Below are 24,311 nucleotides of genomic sequence, written 5' to 3' on the forward strand. Positions count from 1 at the left end.
GCTTCTGCATATGAGGTGGTCATATCGAATCCAGCAACTAAAATAGTCAGGTGGAAGATAGTGAACACTGCCACATTTGTAGCTCACCCCGTGGCAGAGGGTGAGCATGTGCATGACTGCTCCAATTATGAAGAGTTCTACGATGACATAAAAGTGTAAAAGAAAATACGCGCTATCGGGGGGGGGAATTCTCTTTATTGATGATACTTCGAAAATCGATCAAACGAGTGGAGAAAGGCATTCTAGCTTAGCTGTAGTGAACATAGAGAAAATTGTGAATTTGAAGTTGTGGCAAGCATATGGCTGCCATCTAATTTTTAGGCACAAGCAACACAATTGGTAACGCTTATTGTCTTGCATGAGAAATACGAAGGACAGGAAATGGCGGTGTATAGTGACTCTGCCTATGTGATGTTAACCGTACACGCTGGGTTAGCAAGTTGCAAAAGTAAGGACTACATCCGAGCGGACGGTACTCCAGTGCAACACGCATGATTATAGAACAGTCTCATTAAAGCACTACAGCTCCCAGCAGCCATAGCAACAGTCAAATGCGCAGCACATACTAAGCGTACTGACTTTATCTCATGCAGGAATCAAGCCGCAGACGAAGAGGCCAAAAGGGTTGCAAATTCACTAGGTATATCAAGTTTTGATACCCCTAGTATAAGAAGGGGAGTGACTATGACTATGGTAATGCGAGAAGGGTTCAATCATTTACCAAAAACACAGCTGATGGAAATTCAAGGCTGTGCGCCACAGAAGCATTGTGGCGACAAAACAGCACAGCTATCCTCCCGACCTCCATGCCACTCATGTGACCTCCCACAGCTGCTCTCAATATGTCAACATATTTGAGTTAAAGCTGCAACTGGCATCCGCTCTTCAGGGTTAATAGATGCACTCATTATGGCAGATATGCTATTTGCAAATACCAATCAACATAACATAACATAACATAACATAACATACTCTCTGTATCTTGAAATGAAACACGTTTATTTGATTCTTAAAATACATATTAATTGGTAACACTTTTCTCCAATTCTATAGAATCCTAGAAAATAGAGCAAACATGCTTTCCTTCTTTGGTAGATTGATGGACAAATGAAGGCAAAATCATAACTGAACTGACAAACTTTCCTGTGAAACAATGAAGCAAGACCTTTGTGTTTGCCCCGGACAGGTGCTCCTCTTTGACAGAGACCTTTGTCCTGGCATTTCCCAAGTGCTGGTGCTGCTGGGTGCCCTCTTATTGTCAACACACCCTTCTGTGGCACTGCTGCTAGTTATTACTGTAAATAATCAGCTGTACCATGCCATATGGGCCGACTGGAGCTGTGTGTGGGCATGGTCAGCGCTAATGCCCTTTTTTAACACACAGCAACACTTTCAGGTAAAAACATTTCTTAAAATATTGGTTTTTTTTACAGTGAATGTGTGAATAACTGGAGTCCCTGAGTGGAAGAACGCCCTGTCCCTGTGCGTGGGGTGCCTGTCCCTAGGTAGGAGGTGGTGGATCGCCTATCGAATAGGGAAAGAAAAGGAGAGCTTTCCCTATATCTATAAGGTGCGCTCCTCAAGTATGTCTCTTGGTGGGCAAACAGACTTTAATGAAATGGCTAAACCACATCTATTTTAATTCTGTAAACATTTCATGGAGGAACTATTGCCTCATGGTGCAAGGGCCCTGTATTCCATTTATTGACCTTCCAGGAAGTGTGACGGTATTTTTTGTAGATCTAGTGGTGGATTTGTGGGTTAGCCCAAATAATCTACAAATTGTCTAAACATTGAATCTTGAAGAAGATCTTCAAGCAATCCTCTGTGGATTACACAAGTTGTCATTCAGGGTATAGGAAAGGTTCTGATTGGCCGAAATGCAGTATTTTTTCCTTTTTCTTTTTTTCTCTTGGGGGCCAATTCGGCACCCTATTGCAAACAGTTGTTTTGTTTTATTCTCTGCAATCAATCACAGATTTCCAAGTAACCCAAGTAAAATTACTGTTAATATCAAAGTTAATTGGCGAAAGGGATTGCGATGTTGGTTAAATTCCGTATCCCGTATCTCTTCAGGGATATCGTCCATCCAGGTGGTCGACTGGTTTCAATGACTTTCTGACATCTGTCATCTTCGTCAGGACCTTTAATTTGCGGCATCTATTGAGATTGTCTTCTCCATATGATATGGCGGTGATTACCACATCCACCTTGAGCCCAGATGTGGATGTCTTATGTCTGGGTGGTGTTGATTGATAAGATCTTGGTCTCTGTTTGTTGTGAGAGATCTCCGTATGTGTCGCACGGTGGCCGGATCCCCGTGGTTGTGTAAGATCCCAGCCCGCACTTCAGGCAACCACGTTCACAATCGCACTCCTGTGCTGGCAACAAAGACCTCAGCATTGTCAACTTCCAACACATTGTTATTCATGAAAATGGCACTGTACTAGAATGAGCTGGCCCAGGGTGAAGACCCATGCCCAGTAAACACTGTTGCTTGTTGTGTGACTACTACTAAAAACAAAGTTGCCAAAACACCACATCATAATGACACAGAGTCTGAGACATTAAGTGCCGGGGCTCACAAATAAGTGCTAGCGCTGAGACCTGGCAAACACCCCCACAAATTAAGCACCGCTTTCAAGACACTTAAAATGAGTTGCACACAAAAATCCTTTTTAAAGTGTTTCACCTTATTTTCGCCTGAGATTATTTGACACGTACACAAAAGGGTTTGCTTTTTTGTGGCACTTTAAATGTTTTTCACATCATATATAACAAAGCAGCAATTCTGTCAAACCATGAATCAACAGGTTGCCTTAACCCAAAACATTGTTTGCTTTTTGTCTTCAAAGTATTTCTATAAGGTTTGTTTCAGATATGTCTTCGGTCGGCTCATTATACTTTGTGTTCATCAAGTCCTAGAGTTTTTTCAAAAGCCAAATAACAGATATTGCTACCAACTAGAGCTGAGAAGATATGTGGTCAAGTACCTAAATTACAGACTGGTCTCAAATCCTGGATTCACCCCAACTAAAGTTGGGAGGCCCTGGGGAAATCATTTGATCTCACTTTGCTTTACTTGACAACATTTAGAAGTCCCTTGAAGTGATACCGTTCAAATATTATGATATTAAAAAGGGTCTCACTTATGGTGCTGCTTCTAATATAATAGTTGCTATTCTCATATTGCACATCACAAAATGTATTTGTCTCTTGGCTTATTATGAATAAATAAATGTCAAATAAATAAATAAAAAATAAATGACAATGCAAGTTCCTTTGATCTCACTCGTATATCAAAGACTCTCTTTCTAGTAAAAAATAAAGTGTCTTGGTCGTAAATTGACTATCCAAAATATGAATCCTGTTCAATGAAAAGTTTATTTTTGCAGAAAAATATAACGTGAGAGGGGTACCCTTATGATCAAAAGCATTCTGCTCTGCTCCTCAAAGAGATATCCTCTCGCTTGACACAAGACACCTTTGTATTATATTGATACATGTGAAGCGCTACAGACGAACAATCAGGGAAACATTGACCCCCATCCGAGTCATGAGTACGCAGAACGGCGCAGATAGTGGAAGGCTTGTGGAAACCATGTTTCTGTTGGATTATGCCACATTGACACCATATTTTGGATCAGATCCCCCGCATAGACCAGGAACCACAGCAGGAAATAGGTATTTCCCAATTTGTTCGACTAAAACTGTCTACATGGACGTTTTGTTCTAACTTGGGTAGTATCGGTTGTTCGCAGCCTAATATAACGAACATGAGGAACGGGTGCTGTGGCGGTGTCCCCCGCTTCCTATGTTCGGTATATCAGGCTTTGGGGACTGCAGGGGGCGTCCCCTGCTTCCTTGACATGGGAAGTGGGGGACTCAGAGAAAAAAAATTACTAAAAAAAGGGACCCTGCAGCATCAGCTCCAGGCCACGTTTAAGGGGCGGAACTGACGCTGCGTGGCAGTGGAAGGAGTACTGGCGACCGGGTAGAAGGCAAGTAGAGGAGGGGAGATTAATATCGGGCTGCATCAGGGTCAGGGGATTGGGGTTGTTTGACTTAAATTCAAACAGAGCTGCAGCGGAATTATGATCCATTACGCCGCAAACTGTTTGACTTCGGTCAAACAACCCATATCTGGCAAATCCCCTCCAAATGTTTCCTCTCTGGGTGCAGGGAATCCCAATCCATCTCCACCCACACCAGTATTTCCATCCAAGCAACGAAGCATATGTGTAACATGTCTTAAGAGCAGGAGCAGAGCAGGAAGAGTACATAGTGGTCCACACAGAGCTGACAGTTGGGCAGGATTTTCCCGGATCCGAGATCTGGCAAAAAGAAACATTCCACGGGTCTTGGACATCCATTTGCACCCTTCATTTAATTTAGTGCAGGCCGACTGCTGTCAATAGTGCCGCTGCTATCAAAGCCAGATTCAAAGCGAGAATGAGGCTTAGGAACAAGGCACCGACCCACAAGACAACTTCAGCAGCTGATCTGGGGCTCTCTCAACTGAAATATTAAGATTATACTCTACAAGAAAGATTGCGAACGAGGATAGCTCAGGGGCAACGCGCTGGTCTTGGAAGCAAGACCACACAGAGCAACAGAGGTTGGGATCCGCGCTTAGAAACCAACACCGGGTATGGTATTAGGCGCTTTATAAAAAAAAATCAATTAAATAAACAAATTAAAGTACAGCTTTTTACTTTTAAAAGGTGTGCACCATTTATTTTTGCTCACAACATTATAGAACAAGCCCCTCACTTGGGAGTATTTTCCAGGTGTTCCTGAATAATCTCAGAAGCAAATGTTTGTTTTGGGCAGGAGGTGAGAACACCCCTTTTATCCCATGTCACTGTAGGATCCGCTTTTAAAATATCCACCGCCCGCTCTCCAGTGGAAGCCCCCATGTGTTACCATGGCAGCCACCCTTGCAATCCTATCGATTGAATGGAATTCATGAACGCATGATGTCATGCAGTATATACCATGCACTCCATGAAAATAGCCTTGTGCCGTCTGAGTATAGGATACGTCTAGGTTTATGCATTAGCCACTTATTAAAATCACGATTTTACGGGGATGGCAAACGTTTCGCTTCCATTCCTTGTTAGTAGCAACATTTGTAGGACGCTGGTGAACTTCAACCCGCGAAGCACCCTTCCAACCCCCACTGTAGAAGATCCAACCCCCTCCCCCTCCCCACCGCCATCTCACCGTCACACCCTGTCACTCCGTAGGAGAGAGGTGAGAGTCTACCATAGCATTCGCTATATTTTTGGACAGCCTCAGAGTTCCCAAGGACGTCCAGTCGGGATGAGTTTTCCGCGTAATCTTTCAGGCCAAGCAGCCCCTCCAGTTACACCCATTTGGGGAGCTGGACACTGGAACCCCGCTGCCCTGTCCCCCCACCCCTGGCCTAGGGATTCCATGCAGGTTTCTGGCACTCCACGGGACCTTGGCGCATGGGCGTAATTTTAGGGGGGTGGGGGGGACAGGGGTGTTTGTTCCCCCAACTTTCATGGCACACCATTTTGTCCCCATTCCTTTGGCTGGGGCACCTTTTCTTCAGATGTCATGTCCCCCCCCAACATTTTCAGCAAAGTTACTCCACTGCCTTGGCGTTGTGATCCCAGCCTCTGCCACCTGCCCTATCGCCTTTAAGCTCCGCCTCTGCTTGGGATCTCCTTGTACTATTTTGAATACGATTGCACAATACTTATTCCTTTCACTTTTCAGTTTCTGATTGCAGTATGTTTCATTTCATCCACGCTGCAGCTGGAGGGAGAGGCGTGGCCGGGCCAGAGCTTGACACCGGACTCAAAAAAGAGTGCAGGTGTTGGCCACCGGCAGACACCGACACAATTAAGCACTATTCATGCAGTCAGGGTTTCAGCTGCAATAGGAGTGCAAAGCACAGACTGCTGACTGAATAAAATGTTCATTCAAATATAAAATTCATAAATAACCAAAATGTTTGCAGCTATAATAGAAGTAGACGGACACGGCTTCATACTTTGCCAGTAGCTGCTCAGCAAAAAGCTCATATTGCTGCTCAGCAAAAAGCTTCATATTGCTGCTCAGCAAAAAGCTCATATTGCTGCTCAGCGAACAGCTTCATATTGCTGCTCAGCAAAAAGCTCATATTGCTGCTCAGCAAAAGTACAAGTATAAACGATTTCAAGATTAATTTGACAAAAATTATCAGAAACGGCTAAGCCTCTCCCCACGTAGAGATGTAGCGCCATGCTAACAGCCACACCGGAAGCAAGCAATGCATGCAGAGGAGGCATGCCAATGAGCGTGCATGCATCTCACGCATGTCTGTGCAGTGGGGGATGGGAATGCACAAAGGCATTTGCAATGGGGCACAGCTTCCCCTCTCTGGCCCTCCTCTTCTGAAATTCTGGTTCATTTGCGCCTTCTTCTCCCCTGGGTTTGGAAACGGGGAAGAGAATGCGTTGTGCCGCCGCCCTTTTTATCTTCACAATTAAATCTCGAGGTTGTCAGAGTGAGCACATGTGTTCAAAGGTTGCAACATTTTAATGAAACACGAAATAAACACAAAGCTCTGTGTACTTAGTGATCGGCGCAAAGATTTTTATCACAGGCATGTTTGTCAGATATACATTATCTGTGGTCATTCTTATGTTCCCATAATGCTCTCTGGTGTTATGAAAAGTAGGCAGGCTCCCCAGACCCCCACCAGTGCTACAATGTGTCTCCTTCCCCATTTGCAAAGGGGTATTTTGAAAGAGCACAATACGAGAGGGCCAGTGAGTCCCTTTTGGAATTGTAACTTTCTAGGTTTGGATAATGAGCCTTGCACAGTAAGACAAGTGTAACGTTGTTATTATGACTACAATATACACTTCAAATTAAACCTGGTCAAATTTGGAAAATATTGGTTTTTGTAGGTTAGCAAAATTAAATACTTTGCCTTTTTAATGGCTTATTCTGCAGCAAATACACATTAGTTGGGCTCAATGATGGGTTTGGCTGTATTACCCCCGGCAAAACCACCAAACTCATTTACCATTACCGCATGTGGTAATTACCGGGAGGCTCCAAGTCCTGTGGACATATCCATTATTCCCCATTTTGGAATCCCATAAGACTCCCTGGGGTCCGGTGATTACCGCATTTGGCCATTACCGGGAGAAATAAGAGTCTCAGAAACAAACCTTTGCGGAGTGGTAAAACACCCTGTTCTGGTAAATACCGGATATCTTACCCTTACAACAATCTCTTAATCAGGCCTTTGTCTCTAAAACAAAAACAGTTTTAGTATAACAGGCACGAGTTGTAGACACTGCTACTTGTTCCTCTGACCCCCAACATGGTGTATAAACCCCCAGCACCCCCATGCAGAGCATTGCTGTATCCCCCTCCCCCTTGCTCCTTACGCACAATGCGCCCAGACTACGATTGAGACATTGAACTCCAAATACCAGGTCAGATGCCACCTTGGGGGATGCCTCTGTCGCTGCTGCTCGCATTCTACTTTTAACCATAAAAAACGCAGCACATGCTGTCCACCTTCACCTTGGTGTTTCTCTCTTTAATAATGTGAAGGGAGGGTCCCTGGAATGGCCCTCATGTCCCCTATATGCATGACAGCCCAAAGACTAAGAAACGAGAGCTGCCAGTCGCTGTTTGACCTGCCCCCAGGTGGGCCAGTGCATGCTACGTATGCAAGCAGATATTCTCTTAGACAACCGTTCAAACCCTATCCAGCTGATGTCTTTGCGGTTACAGGTGCCACATCACTAGACCAGGTTGACTAATGATAAATATCCAGCCGTACTGACGTCATTAGTGACACCACGACATAGTAATGTTAGTCATGAAGCAAACTCGCATCCCTGCACAAAGTTACACAGACAAGCACGTGCTCACACAAAGAACATACATTCACAGTTCTGTGGACAAAGGACAGATGCATGTACATACTGTCAGAAGCTTTTTTTTCCCATTCACTAGCCAAATGCTGGAACGCAAGAAAGCAGGAGTCATGCAGAGCAAGCTTGCAACCGCTTATTGCAACTAACTGTATGGAAAGGAGAGATGCAGATTCTGTAGCACGAAGCAAAGGGCCAGTGTTCGCAACCAAGGACAAGGGCGGGTGAAACATTCCTGGCTCCCAGGGCAGGGAGCCACCTGCAAAATTACAGAATAAATCCTCAATAATTGCAGACTGAAAAGCTCAGTTTTGCGGTCCTCACCCACGTGACTCAGCCAAGCCGAACAATAGCCCTTTACCTGTGGTAGATGAGAAGCTGTTCCCAGTGAAGACAGACAGAATTGTTACATGTGTTGCCCAACTAACAATGCAGCCTACTGGCACTCTCCCAGGGTAGGTGGCTATACCAGCAGCAATAATTGGGACACACAGTCTTTCTCATTACCTTGAGAAGGGGACCCACTCCAGCCAATCAGGGAGCCCAAATCCTGGGGTGGTGTGTAATGGTCACGGCCCAATGGTAGTCCTGTGACACTGCAACAATGTAATGAACAGTTTTTGGGGAAACTTCAGGTGAGAACACCTGACATGGAAGGACTAGTTAGGCCACTCATATAGGTGACTCCCATGGGTAGTACCGCCCAAGCCACCCAATAGAATGGGCTCTTGGGTTTTTGGGGAGAGGTCAGCTGTTGTGACAAAATTGTGTAATAAAAACTTGTGTCACAACATCTCGAAAAGTACAGGATGTTGGGTGTCTTGACCCACGTTTGAACTATTATGCTACAACATTTGGTGCTGTGGGCTTATAAAATCCAAGATGGCGGAAAACCCCACATTTGCACCAGAATCCAGGACAACCGCACAGTTTTGCGCACACCAAAATGGTCCTCTGACCTGCCACCCAACAGTGCAAAGAAAGATGGTTCTGTTCAAAATCCGTTTTTATTAATGTCAAAAATTGCTAAGATCATGGGCCCGAAACCACCAAACAAAAATCCAACTATGGTTGAGTGTTTTACTTTACTGTACTGCAGATCCACATCGATGCCATGTCAAGCAAGGATCATATACTATCAAGTAAAATCCTTTCTTTTTGAAATGTATTAATTCAAGACAGCTGTCAAAAATAGGTGCAGTACCGGCATTGGACACTGACCGGCGCTGGCGCTCTATAAATCCTGACAGGAGAGCTGTCTTGCAGAACTGTGTAGTGAACAGAAGGGGGTCTTATGTTATTAAACGTTCAAAAGACTTGCTTTTCCTGAGAACCATTAACACCTCAGAGACACACACAACAGCCCAGGATATCACATGACACTGTTGATTGAGAGGGAGGAGTTTCCCCTGCAGCTTGCAGGACCCAACACAATTGACCTTTCAATTGAATAGAAATGCAGATTAGGGTGTAGCTGGCAACAGCTGCCCTGCCAAGAAGGAAAGGCCTGTGATCTCTGACTCACCAAGCTTCTGGGGGCGGGCTAGACTGGATTGTGGATTCATATTGCAGCAAATATATGTTTAAGTTAAATTGCTTATCAAATCCTGTATTAAGCTCACAGAAATATACAATTTGGGGGTCCTTAATATGGAAAATGCCCTCACGATCTGAGACCAAACTCCACTTTGTGCGGTGTTCTGGGACCGATCCCCGCTATTTATTAATATTGCAGACACTGTGTTTAGTAATTTCCAGTAATATGCTCAGGGAAGGGGTGCAGGTCTGTGTAAATTTTGAGGAAAAACCAATATGGTGAAAGTCACTAAAAAGCACAAAATGTTGCCATTTCTGAACCCAGGCTCTGAGGAAGATCAGAGTTTGGCAAGAATGTACCTTAATTCATCTGCAATGTGTACATGTAATTTCAACAAACTGTGTATCTGGGAAATATGTGTTTTGGGTAAAATTGATTATTCTAAGTAAATGCAAAGGGGAGTGTTCTTTCTGTATGCCATAAAATTAATGCCTGATGACACTCCATTCCTTCCCCCAATCAAGGGAGAGAGGAGGACTTGGCCAATGAGAAGTTGTGAGGGGTAGGCTTAGTTACGCCCACACACACACCCACTTGCAGAACACATAAAAAGAGACTGCTTGGACAGGCAAGACATTCATTTTTCCATTTTCTTGCGGAGCATTTTGCCGGACTACACAACATCTAGAAGGAACATCCAGAACTTAGACTCCAGACAGACTACAGAACTTAAAGCAAAGGCCTAACCCACAAGCTGAGAACTCTTCTCAGCAGGCCTTCAGAATCCAGCAATCCAACCAAACTATTCTACAGCCGGGCGAGCTGTTGGATTCTTTACCAAGAACTTTTGCCGGAACTGGTAGCAGACCCAGAAAGCAGTGCTGTATCCAGAAGTGCCGACAGCAGAACCACAGACCAGACCAGCACCAGAGATCTAGAACCAGAAAACCAGTACCAAAAACCGCCCGGAGTCCAGTCCAAACCTGCTGACCAGACCCTGACGGCCTATTTCAAATTCATAGTGTGAGTACTCAGCCAGAACTGTGCAAAACCAATCTCTTAAGTTAAAATAATTTAATTCAAACTATTTTAACCTATTTAGAACTGCATCATAAGAAATTGTGTGTCCATTCTGCAAAACTGTCATCTGTCATTCTAAGCTTTACTTTTATTTTGAGAATCTACCTCCATTAAATCATCCGTATCTTTTGAACCGCTAAGATTCTAATCTTTCCAACAAGCCTAAAACCGACTTGCTACTCCTTATAGTTCCTCCGTAATCGCGATCGACGCACTCGGTAAAAAGTGCAGCGAATTGACAGTTTGCTTCATTTCAACCACGTGTAAAAAAATATCTGTCTTTTGCTTCCATTACTGAATCCCGTTTTCAACCTGATAACCATCCCTGAATCATTGGTAGGGCTGACCCGAACTGATTTAAAGTATCTTTCACTCACCATGAACCTCTAGAGGGAATTAAAAGCATTTTCAGCATATTTTTCACTTCATTGCCACCACATTTAAAAGGATCTTGCCTGCTTTAAAATCATACCTGTTTTCCTCTAAGCTCGCTGGGGGGAACTGGAAATTTGTATTGCATTTTGTATTCCTGAGAATTGTGTGCTCTCCTTCCATCTCCTTATCTTGCATAGGGGGGGAGGGAATTATCAAAGAAAAAGTGATCATATTATCTTTTGTTGAAAACAGATCAAGTTTATTTCTGTGCTGCATTTTTCCCTCATTGCTTTTCCTTGAAACCATAAAAGTATTTTCTGCTACCCTATCCTTCCTATACTAACTCCTCATTGATTGTAAATAAGTGTGCTAGTGTTAGATTATCTATTGTTGATCAACATTATATGCCTAAGTGTGATATCAAATATTAATTTATTATAAAAGTGTGATATATATATATATTGTTTAATTTTTCCAATAAATCTTTTAAATTGCAAAACAAACCTACTTCTTGGCTCAGTGAGGTCAGGGGGATTCAAAGAGAGGGGCGTTATATAAGGGTTTATCTTCCAGAGTATAACTTGTCATAAAAATATATAAATAAGGGCTTCCCTTGGGTGTCCCAGATGAGACGCTGACCTAGTGGGAGTGCTTGATTGGAGTCACTTAACAAGGACAACGCACTTGAGGGGGTGGGGGCGTAGTTTATATTGATGGGTCATCATCAATTGACCAGACTTCAGGAGAAAGACATACTTGGACAGTGGTTGCGAGGTTAAAAGAAGACAGGACAAGTAAGGTAATAGTGAGCGCACATTTACCGTCACATTTCTCAGCACAGGCTGTGGAGCTGGTAGCTCTAATATTGGCACTGGAACATAGGAAAAACAAGGAAGTGACAGTTTATTCAGATTCAGCCTACGTGACATCCACTGAGCTGTCATGTTGGCTGAAGAGGAGCTTCTGAGGTGCTGATGGGTCACCGATACAGCACGTACTCCTATTGGGCAGACTAATAGAGGCGCTCCAGTTCCCAGTGAGCATGACAGTGGTGAAATGCCAGGCCCACACGGGGGAGGGAGGATCCTCTCTCTAGGGGCAACAAGGCAGCGGATGCGGAAGCAAAATGTGCAGCTTATTTTGGGGCCATTTTTTAAATGGACACTTCATCCACAGCACGTAACCATGTACGAAGAAAGGTGTTGAAAGAAGGGTATAACACATTACCAGTGACACAGATTATGGAACTGCTGGGAGTGGCACCAAGAGAGGAAAAGGAGTTGTGGGTGAAAAGGGGATGCTCAGTATCTCCGAAAGACATGCTATGGGGGCAAAACAACACATGGAAACTAGCAATGCCATTGTCATTATTGCACACTGCACTAACACTGTTGCACTGTCCTACCCATATGAGGAAGGATGTACTTGCTGCTCATATTGGAATAGGCTGTTTTTTTTTCTCATTCATTAATACAGTTTATTTGAGATACATAACATGTTTAAACATCTAAATAAATACATAATTACACAGTTGAAATATATAGAGAACAAGTCATCAAAGCAGTAGCCTTTAGCTTAAGTGAATATCCTACAATATTGTATGGTCTCATATAATACATGTAAACTGGCACATAAAGAGAAGTACTCTTACACTTCAATCCTACTCCCTTCAGATTAGCGAGATGCCTCCTGTCACAGGCACGTGGAATCACTTGAGAAACAAAATGTAAAAGATTTGAGTCACCATTTCCTGTAATGCCGTTAATACACAAAATGCCTCTGCTCCCTCAAGATATCTAACTACATATTTGTTCAAGCTTGATTTAATGTTTGAGCAAATATCACCAAAGTATGGACAGATTAAGATAAAATGTTACAGGGCAGCTATATGACTCCTACATAATAAACATATTCTGCCGTTCCTCATTGACGATTTCCTCATTACAAGAGCCAGTGAGGGCACACCTAAGTACATGCTTAAGTTTACATTTCAAACAAAACCCAGATACTTTGCATCTAGACGTTCTGCAAAGCCTTAGTCCTCTACGCACATTTTTTTTAAAAAAAAAATGTGTTATATTAGTTTTACCAAAACACAAATAATATACCACCGCATAAACAAATGCCACATCAGCAAATATCAACTTATAACATATCCTAAACTCTACCTCCACTCCCCCTCCCAAACCCACCCTTTCCAACCTGCCTCCCCCCAATTTGCCTGCATCCCTTTTACACTATAAGCACATTGCATTCCGAGCAGTTAGGAGCTGCATAACCCTCTGCATTTTCCGTAACTGCCTTTGCAAAAAGAGTTTGCAGCAGAGCTTCCCATTCCCCATTTCCTCCCAATGCATCTTCATGATCTCGTTGTGCCGCCCTTTTCCACGCCACTACTCCCCACTTATATACATCCCTCCACCATTCCTCTATTCCGGATCCTTTAAATGATTTCCATTCCATAGCTACTCTACATTTAGCCAAAATGCCCACCAAATCTTTCAGTTTGCTATCATCTCTTCGGCCCTTAAGGCGTGTGAAGCAACCCAGCCGGAATGCCCCTGGGGAGAACACATCCAATTCCACCCCTGCGTTTTGTAATCTATTCGCCACCTCCCGCCAGCATAGCCCTGCCGTCAGACATGCCCAGAACATATGAAGCATTCCTGCATCCATCGTATTACACCTGGGGCAACCTTGTGCTGCTGCTCCCGGGAACCTAGAGATACGCTGGGGTGTCAAATACGCTCTGGGCGTCACTAGCAATTGTATAAATTGCAGTCTCGCATTGCGTGATACTTTCTTGTGGTATCCCAGTATCCTTGCTGATTTCTTTATCCAGGAGACAGTGTCCTTTTGCAAAATTGTACCCGTAAGTAGTTCAAGCTGCGGTTTACGAGACCTCATGTTGTGGAGGAAATAACAGATGAAGCAGTAAAACTACATAATAAATAGGCCTGGAACTATACTGGCGACATCAAGCCCTGGCAAGCAGCGGCCTCTCCTAGCATCGACAGCGAAAGGGCCAACGTTTCACAAGCAGAAGAACAAAGAGACCATCTAGGAGCAGGACAGCCCAGCAGAGGCCAACCTATGATTACTCACTCCCAAGCAAGAGAGATAGAGGAAGGACTTCCTGTACATCCAAAGTGAGTGCACACTGTCTGTTTATTATTTTTCTTTCCGCACACTGGCAGCATTCTTCGTCAAAGTTGTGACTGTTATAACTGCATTGTCCCATGCTTCCCTGTGACCTTCATCCTGCGACCTTCCAATGCCAATTTGCTCTCTTTGTTAGGAGATCTAAAAGTACGAGAAGATGCCATCCTAGTGTATTTTTCTGTGATTTCCTGACCTACTTGTCCCAAACATACTCACAACTGAATAGAGGAAATCCTTTGGTGCTTGCAGTACTTCGTGATCCTAGAAGACGCACTGTTTGAGAACAATTATTTCTCCTTGCAATGACACAACATCACGTTCGCAGAGCTTATGTTAATAAAGCACTAACAAAATAGCACATTTCCTGCGCATTGCAGGCAGTCAATAAACATCTTCAAAGCTACACAAGATTTCAAAGCAGAGTAAGTAATGGGTACCACATAAAGTCTGCTGACTGTGTCTTGTGTCTCCTTTTCTTTGGTATTTTTCATTTTGCTTCTGTGAAGGTCGCCTCTAGGTCCCCCTCCCATTTTCTTTTAATCTCCAGAAGGGAGGTAAACCCACTGGACAACAGGAGGTCATCTATTCTCGATATAGCGTGCCCACCATCCACCATCTCATACCGGATGTCTACTGTTGAGTTTTTCTCTATCAGCTCCCCATATGCGGGACATCTACGTATGATCTCTTTCTTAATAGTGCCATGTGCTATATATTGTCCTTTGTGCATGCCCGTCTAACAAAATAACGCATTTCCTGCGCTTTGAAGGCGGTCAATAAACATCTTCAAAGCTACACAAGATTTCAAAGCGGAGTAAGTAATGGGTACCACGTAAAGTGTGCTGACTGTGTCTTGTGTCTCCTTTTCATTTGGTATTTTTGCACTTATTTTTGGGCGAATGTCCTTTGTTATACAGAATAAAGCCGTAACCCCTACTAACACAACCCCAATTTTGGAGGGGGAAACTACCATACCAGGTGGGGAGGTGAGCACTGCCGGACCGGTAATGAGAGGCGGACACAGTGCTGATGTAGATATAATAGGGGTTAATCTTTATCTCACTGATACTGCTCGAGTATCCAATAACATATAAGTTATGGTATAAGCATATGACTAAAGTAGGCAAACAAACCACTGGGGAGAGATGCTATGTTTGCTCTCTAATCCCCTATATCATGAGTGCCTCCAGAACGTTTGTGGCAACTGAAATACCTGTGGATGTGCACTACCCGAGGACGATTCCAAGGGAGAACGGTAACCTTGATATGGATGTCCAAAACAACATTCCCCTATGATGATAGCTGTATAAAAACACTTGATATGATGGACAATTATTGGGAAAAAGACCATATAATACTTAACTGATGGCCCACAAAAATAAGAGACAAAAACCATAACACTGAAAGAATGACCATGTCCTAAGAATGGACCTAAAGAAATAGGAGGAGAAACAGGATGCTGGGAACGACCACAGATGCTTGTGTACAGCCAAGTATACACAGCTGAAGGATGGAAGTAAGGTGTAGTGGCAAGCAAAGCGCACATGCTCCTAACAGTTCCAGTAAACACATACAGGAATAAAATGACAAATGCGTAAAAGAATGGGACGCAAGTGCAAAGTTACTCAACTGGGTGGAAAATGAAGCTGGACCAATGCCCATAATACTACTGAAGAAAGCAGCATTATGTTTCCAGAAGGGTGGAGCAGAAAAGGTTGGAGAAAATAAAGACTGCAAGCAAACGGTAAAGATCTCCAGGCAGCAATATTAGTAGATTATTATTGGGCCTGTGGATCTAAGGCATAAAAGAAGCTGCCACCCAACTGAGGAGGAGTGTTCACATCAACACGCCGGCACTAGTAGTTCCACAGAAAGACATCAAAAAGGACGACTTCCCTAAAATGGACGATGCCAGAACAAAGACGAGGTAAGTAGAATTGACTACAGTGAAAAGGGAGAACTACATATCCTCAGCATCAGAAGCTTCTCTGGACAAAATACCACCTGAACACAGGTTTTTCAGCAGGACAGAGATGTTCGTCACATCAGTAGTCCCAGCAGTGTAGACATACACAAACGCAAAATGGCTCCAGATTACAAGGTGGGAGCTGATGCAGACAATAAACTCAACTGTCAATGGTTTCAATGCAATAAAAGAAGAGCTCAGAGCAGTAAGGTTGATGGCTCTCCAGAACAGATATGTTCTGGACCTTCTCACAGCGATGGAAGGAGCAGTTTGTGCCAAGATCGGGTCTTCTTTCTGCACACTCTTAACAGCAAACAATGAAACAAATGGGACACTGGCTGAAGCAGTTACCAGATTTTCGAAAATGCATGCCAAAATGGAGGAAGAAGCAAAAGGTGCTGGAAAAGATGAAGGATGGCTTTCATATATATTCTCATGGATACCCACATGGATGGAGAATGGACAAAAAGTATTACTAGCAGCACTAATACTAGTATTACTAACACTGTGTGGGATCAGGATATGCATCACGCAATGCAGAAAGACGACAGAGAAAACTGTATGGATGAATGTATTAGTAGATAATAATGGCGAGGAGGACAAGATAGTAGAACCTCGAAATACAATAAGGACGCACATAAAAGAGTGTCCACTGTTCCCGCCTGAAATGATAATATGCAAAGATCCCAACGACTACAAACAATATTGGGCAAAATGGGTATGGTGCAACCCAGGAGGAGAGTGCTGTTATATGACATGGAGCTTAGATGACCATGCAAACTACTGTGGACACCTTGGAGGAGTAACACAGATTTGGCTCCTAGACCTACGGTGAATAGGTTTGGAGATGTGGTCAACAGGTCGACGAGATGGGAACTGAAGAGTGGGTCCCTGGAATGGCGCTTGTGTCCCCTATATGCATGACAGCCCGAAGACTGAGAAACCAGAGATGTCAGTCGCTTTTTGGCCAGCTCCCAGGTGGGCCAGTACATCCTACGTATGCAAGCAGATATTCTCTTAGACAACCGTACAAACCCCATACAGCTGATGTCCTCGAAGATACAGGTGCCACATCACTGGACTAGTTGACTAATGGTAAATATCCAGTCGTGCTGAGATCTTTAGTGACACCACGACATAATAATGTTAGTCATGAAGCAAACTTGCATCCATGCATGAAGTTACACAGACACGCACATGCACACACAAAGAATATGCATGCACAATTGTGTAGACAGTGGACAGATACATGTACATACTGTCAGAATATTTTTCTCCCTTTCACTAGCCAAACGCAGAAACGCAAGAAAGCAAGAGTCACACAGAGCAAGCTTGCAACCACTTATTGCAACTAACCGTATAGAACTTTGGGGACGTACAAGGAACCTGGAAAAACCAAGTACTTCTAATCTCTAAGGAGAATACCTCAATATATATATATGTAGGGAAACCATAGAATTACTGTAGTGAATTCACATGAGGCCAAAGGCCTCAGAATAATGAACAAAGAGATGCAGATTTTGCAGCACGAAGCAAAGGGCCAGTGCTCGCAACCAAGAACAAGTGCGGGTGAAACATCCCTGGCTCCCAGGGCAGGGAGCCACCGGCAAAATAACAGAATAAATCCTCACTAATTGCAGCCCGAAAAGCTCTGTTCTGCAGTCCTCCCCCACGTGACTCAGCCAACCCGAACAATAGCCCTTTACACATGGTGGGAAGACAGATGGTTTCCAGCAAAGACAGACAGAATTGTTACATATTTTTCCCATATTTTTTGCAACCTGCAGGCACTTTCCCAGGCTATGTAGCTCTACCAGTGGCAACAATTGGGACACACACCTTCATTACCTTCAGAAGGTACACTAAGCGCTGTGAACAGAGCAGGGACCCATGCTTGGGGGGCCTCCCTCCAGCCAATCAGGGAGCCCACATCATGGGGGGGGGTGTAATGGGCAAGGGCCTATGCTAGGCCTGCAAACCTGCAAAAATGTAATAGACAGTTTTTGGGGAAATCTCAGGCGAGACAACCTGACATGGAAGGATCAGTTAGGCCACTCATATAGGCGACTCCCATAGATAATACCACCCGAGCCACCGAATAGAATGGGCTCTTAGGTTTTTGGGGAGATGTTAGCTGTTGTGATACCATTGTGTAATAAAAACTCGGGACACAGACTCCGGTGCTGTGATTGCTGGAGAATTGTGTTTTCCCTGTATGATCCATGTCTGCTTTGGAAAATAAAGAACAGTTCTATCATTGCCGGTGGAGGGTTTGTTGGGCCCTGGGTACTCTGCTGAGCGGTGACTGTGTAGCACAAACCCCGGTGCACTGGCATACCCTTTAGCAATACCTTTTTCAGCAGAGGTTGGGGAGGCTCTAGCAAGTGCACATATCACGGCGTGACATGGCCCTGGCTCAGTGAGAAAAAGAAAGCAAACATAGAATGAGACAAACAACAAGTGAGCGCAGAGAGAGAAATAGTTAGAGAGAGAGGAAGCAAGCACAGAAAGAGACCGATAAAGACAGCAAGGGAGCACAGAGAGGGAAAGTGAGAAAGAGAAAGTGAACACAGAATGAGATAGTGGGAGAGAGAAAGTGAGCAAAGAGCATAGAAAGAAACACAGAGAGACCGAAAGTGAGCACAGAAAGAGTCAGAAGACAAGCACAGACAGAGAGACACAGAGAGAGAGAGAAGGCAAGCACAGGAAGAGACAGCCAGAAAGTGAGCACATAAAGAGCCAGAAGGCAAACGCAGACAGAGAGAGAGAGAGAAAGCAAGCACGAAAAGAGACAGAGGCAGAAAGCAAGCACCGAAAAGTACAGAAAGAGACAGAGTGAGCGATAGAAAGAGCCCAAAAGGAGCCATAGAGAGAAAGCAGCAAGGAAAGACAGTGAGAAAAAGCAAGCACAGAGAGAGACAGAAAGAGACTGAGAGAGAAGGAGATCAGAGACAGAGAGAGAGAAAGTGAGCACAGAAAGAGACAGAGAGACAGAGAGAAAGCGAGCAGAGAAAGAGACGGAGAGAGCGACAGAAAGCGAGCACAGAAAGAGACAGAAAGGGAGCCCATAAAGAGACAAAGTCAAAGTGAGAACTAAAGGAGAAAGTGAGAACGCAAGCACAGAAAGAGACAGTGGGAGAGAAAGCAAGCAAAGAAAGACAGAAAGTGAGCACAGAAAGAGACAGCAAGGAAAAGCAATCAGAGACAAGAGAAAGAAAGCAAACACAGAAAGAGATAAAATGTGAGCATAGAAAGACAAATACAAAGAGAAAGCAACAGTGAGACAGAAAGCAAGCATAGAAAGAGAGAAACAGAAATCGAGCATGGAAAAATAGAGAGCGGAAGCAAGCACAGAAAGAAATAGAGCAAGAGAAAGAGAGCACAGAAAGAGACAGAGATACAGTGTACACAGAAAGAGAGAGAGAGAGAGAGACAGAAAACGGGCACAGACAGATAGTGAGAGACAGCAAACACAAAAGAGGCACAGACAGAAAGAGACAAAGTGAGCACATAAAGAGACAAAGACAGAAAGCAAGAACAGAAAGATACAGTAGAGAGAGAAAGCGAGGACAGAAAGTGACAAAGAGACAGAAACCGAGCACAGATGAAGACAGACAAAAATTGCGAACAAATAAAGACAGCGAAAGTGAACAGAGAAACAGACAAGGGAGCACAAAAGGAAACCGAGAGAGAAAGCAAGTACAGAAAGAAACAGTGAGAGAAAATGCAAGCACAGAAAGTCACAAAAAGTGAGCAGAAAAAGAGACAGAGACAGAAATCGAGCACAGAAAGGTATAGATAAAGCAAGCACAGAAAGAGAGCACACAAAGAGACAGAGATAGAAAGTGAGCACGGAGAGAGAGAGTGTGAGAAAGGGAGCTCAGACAGGTTCGGAGTTGCCCCTCGGCCTTTCGGCCTGTGGACGGGCCAAAATCATCCCTGGAGAGTGGGGGGCAGTTTCTGGCCATGTCTGGGCCGATTTAGAAGTACAATTTTTTTTTTTCCATTTTTTTGTTGTCTTCAAAAAGCTTTTCATCCTTCTCAGGTCGACAAATGAGTACCAACACATGTTGGGTGATATTGTATGCATATTTGTTCTATAAAAAAGAGCTTAAGCGTAAGTGCTATACAATAACATATTATCATTTGGCCTTGGACGTCTGCTTGGATTCACAGTAATTTAGTGTACATAGGAACAATGCTATTTGATGCCACTTCCTGTTTTGTCAAGGGGTGAAATGTCATGGTTCATCGCGTCCCGGGATGTCACTTTGGAATGTGGTCAAATGACATCACTTCCGGTGATGTCATCAGAGGTCAAGGGTCGTGAGGTGAGGGGTGGGCCACTTTTTTGAGGCAAGGGGTGGGCCACTTTTTTTGGGTGACCAGGCCTATTTCTTGCCCCACTCCGACCCTGAGCACAGAAAGACAGTGAGAGAGACAGTGAGCACAGAAAGAGACAAAGACAGAAAGCGAGCACAGTAAGAGACAAAGTGAGCACAGAAGGAGACAGTGAGAGAAAGCGAGCATGGAAAGAGATAATGACATAGAGAAAGCGAGCACAGGATGAGACAGAGACAGAAAGTGAGCACAGAAAGAGACAGAGAGATAGAGAAAGCGAGCACAGAAAGAGACAGTAAACCAGCACAGAAAGAGACAGAGATAGAATGTGAGTGCAGAGAGAGACAGAGAGAAAGCAAGAACAGGAAAAGACAGATAGAAGGAAAGCTATCACAGAAAGAGACAGTGAAAAAGAAAGTGACCACAGAAAGACAGTGAGAGAGACAGCAGACACAGAAGGAGACAGAGAAAGAGACATTTGTCACAGTGTAAAAATTTTCGAATTTGGCCAATGTCTTTATACCAGGGCAAACGTTGTCCTAATACTAATACGGCCCAACTTTCACTTGCACAGGTGAAATGTGTCTGTAGTCTGGCCCCAGTTTTGCTGACACAGGGTGATAAAGGTCTATATTACTAAGGTAATGATCTGTCTCGTTTCTTAAACATGAGGAGTATGATGGCAGACATCCCCTCCCTTGGAGTATTCGCAGCTACAATAATCGTATTCAACGCATTCACGAAAACATCGAGCATGTAGGGCTAGTTCAGGTTTAAAAACGCCTATAGGGACGCCGTCTGGTCCGGGGCGTGTAAAAGCTCCGTGGGTGTTCAGTGCATTCCGCATCCCACTAGACAATCGTTGCTTTGTGTAATACAGCCCGAGAGCTCCAAAGGCTCTGAAGAACTGGACTTATGCACCTCCCCCTCCTTTCTTCTTTTACACTGGCTCTATACGGTATGATAATGCATTGCCATTCGTCATAAAGAACAATGCATTTGTGGGATGCACGTACAGCGTCCCAGCCAGACAAAGAGGTTCAGGTTGAGAAAAACCTATTCGCACATATCATCTTGAGAGCAGACTCAGGTTTCCACAGCAGAAGGTGCATGCATTGTTTTTAGTTAGGTCGGACACATATTAGTTACGCACATATAGCAACACAGAAAGAGCAATTTATGTATTACTGTGTGTTTGCAGAGGTTATAGATAGGGCAGTATTCGCTGTATTTAATTGTTGTATCCTTAGTTATGGTTTGTAGCAGTGGTCGAAGTGGGCGGGAGCAGTTGGGAGCGGTGTTCCTCTACTTTCTTTTAATTAAGGTTTACTGTTCCTATACTTTTATTTTAAAAAGAAATCTTTCCGGAATGGTTTTTGTTTTAAAATAAAAGTGTACAAAGAAGTTGAAACTTGCTCCTTCAGTGCACTGCACTGAACATTTCCTTAAACAGCAGGCGCATGTGTTTGGAGGTTTGTATTGTGCAAAGGAGGGTAGCGACAATGGGGTGTGTGGGGAGTGGGCAGAGCCCAGTAGGGACCATACTTCCACTACTTCTTCTTGTACACTTCGACCACTGGATTGTAGTGAGATGCGCCGGAAGAATTGAACAAGGTGGAAGATGGAGTCAGACAGGTATTGTGGTAGAAGCGAGGTCAGTGTGCTAACATGGCATTCCACAAAACAGCTACAGCGATGGAGAACGCCCGTCCACCCACCGGGTCACGATTGTATTCAGGCCTATGAGCTGTTCCATAGTGGCAGAGCGAAGACTCCGGGCAGGATGGTAGTGGGAAAATGTGGCTCAGAGATATTCAACTCCTTGACCATGAAGGGCCCAGTGAACAATACACATGGCCTTAAACTCCACCCGTTGAGCCACCGGGAGCCAATGAAGTGACTGCAACACTGGGGAAATATGAGCACCATAAGGAGTGTTAGTGGCTACCTGGGCAGCCAGATTTTGGAGTACCTTCCTCAGCATTTTCAATTGGAGATGACCAGCCTGACATACAGCAGAAACTTGTTGGTCCATAGACAATGAGGCCCACAACACGAAACCCAGGTTTTTGACCTTTTTAACCAGAGGCGGAAGGGGTCCCAAAAAGGGAGGCCAGAAGGAGGACACCCAAAGAGTGGGATTGGGAGGGTAACCCACCACTATCACCTCAGTCTTATCGCCATTCAGCTTGAGCCAACTGTGGTTCATCCAATCTCCAAGGGCTGCCAGACAACCCCGCAGGAACGACAACACTTCGGACTGATCAAGGTCTAAACGAACCAGTAGCTGAGTGTCGTCGGCGTACGAGTAGCATCTGATACCGAAGGAGCGGATGAGACACACAAGGGCCCAGATGTAAATATTAAACAGAATCAGCGACAAGGAGGAGCCTTGGGGCACTCCACACTGAGGTGACATGGGGGGACAGAAAGGGAGGCATAGAGAGGGTCTGTGCGCGATCCACCTGGAGCGACTGAAACCAGGCTAGCACCTGCCCTGAGATACCAAATTGGGCAAGACGGGATAGCAGGATGGAGTTGTCGACCGTTTCAAAAGTCGCTAAGAGATCCAGGACAATCAGGGCTCCCACTCCACCAGTATCCACCAGCTAGGTCATGTCGTCCAAGACGGCGACCAGCACACTCTCCGTGCCTTGACCAGGACAATACCCAGATTTAACAGGATCTAGGAATAGGATGAAACAGGATGGATGAAAGTTAGATGGAATAGCAGGATCTAGAATAAGCTTCTTTAAGAGAGGGATTACCCTGGCTGACTTCAATTCACATGGAATAGAACCTGTCTGGAGGGAGTCGTTAATGGCTTTCATACTCTCAGATGATAGAGTGGGACGATCTTTTTCATGACCCGCAGGGGGATGGCAACTGAAGGGGGGCATGACTTAATTTTCTCGATAGCCGACGGTACCATTTCCTCCGAAAAGACTGGAAAGCTTGCCCAGGTGTTGACTTTGTTGGTATCAGCCTTGACCGGGGAGGAAAGAGGGCGATCTGATAGTGGGGTTCCTGTTGTGATGGCAGAGATCTTTAGCCTGATATTGTCAATCTTAGTAATAAAAAAGTGGGATAGAGTATCGCAAAGATCTTGAGTAGGTGTGACAATGGGAGTGAGTCTCTACCGAGGCCAGAGCCTTAAATGCAGAGAAAAGAGTCCTTGGTTGAGATAGAGAAGACTCAATGGCCCTCATTCTGAGCTAGGAGGTAAGTACCGATACTTTCCGGCATGGCGGAAAGTACACCGCCCTGGCGTTAGACCGCTAATTGCGGCCCATTCCGACCTCGCGGACACATGTTTTTTGCCATGCCGGAAAAGTACCGAGCGGCATGCCGCTAAACGACCCGCAAAACCCCATACCGGCATGCTGCGACACGTACATAACAACATCGCCTTGGAAGCAGCAGCGTCCGTAAACAACGGATCCGGAAATTTCATCATCGCACAGGAACGGGAAGGAGCGCGGCGGACATCTTTAAAAACACAATCCATTGCCATCCTCATCAGCCAGCACCCTTGGGAGCAAACTGAAGTCGGGGAAAGGACCACACAACAGTGAACTATGCCAAAAGCCCAAAAGAAGACTGCGAACCGGCTCCGCAAGAAGAAATTCAGCCCTGAAGAACTGCAGGCCATGGTGGACTACCTGGCAGAGCTTGCTGACGTTGTGTTCAGCCCCGACATGGGGAGAGAGTCCATCATCCACAAAAAAAACATATGGGCACAAATCGGCCAGAGGGTGAGCGCTGTAGGCACCACCCCCCGCAAATGGGAGTCAGGCAATGCAGACCGGAGGGGGCCCAAATTCCCCTGTGAGACTTGAGCCATGGGAGGAGACATGTGCAGCATTGATTGGTACGGAATCAATTGAGGGAGTCTGCGAAATGGAGTGTGGGGCAACGTCGTCTGCCGAAGGAGGTGAGT

Source organism: Ambystoma mexicanum, chromosome 1p, assembly GCF_040938575.1.
Source record: "Ambystoma mexicanum isolate Mex_15411 chromosome 1p, UKY_AmexF1_1, whole genome shotgun sequence".
NCBI classification, from domain to species: Eukaryota; Metazoa; Chordata; class Amphibia; order Caudata; family Ambystomatidae; genus Ambystoma; species Ambystoma mexicanum.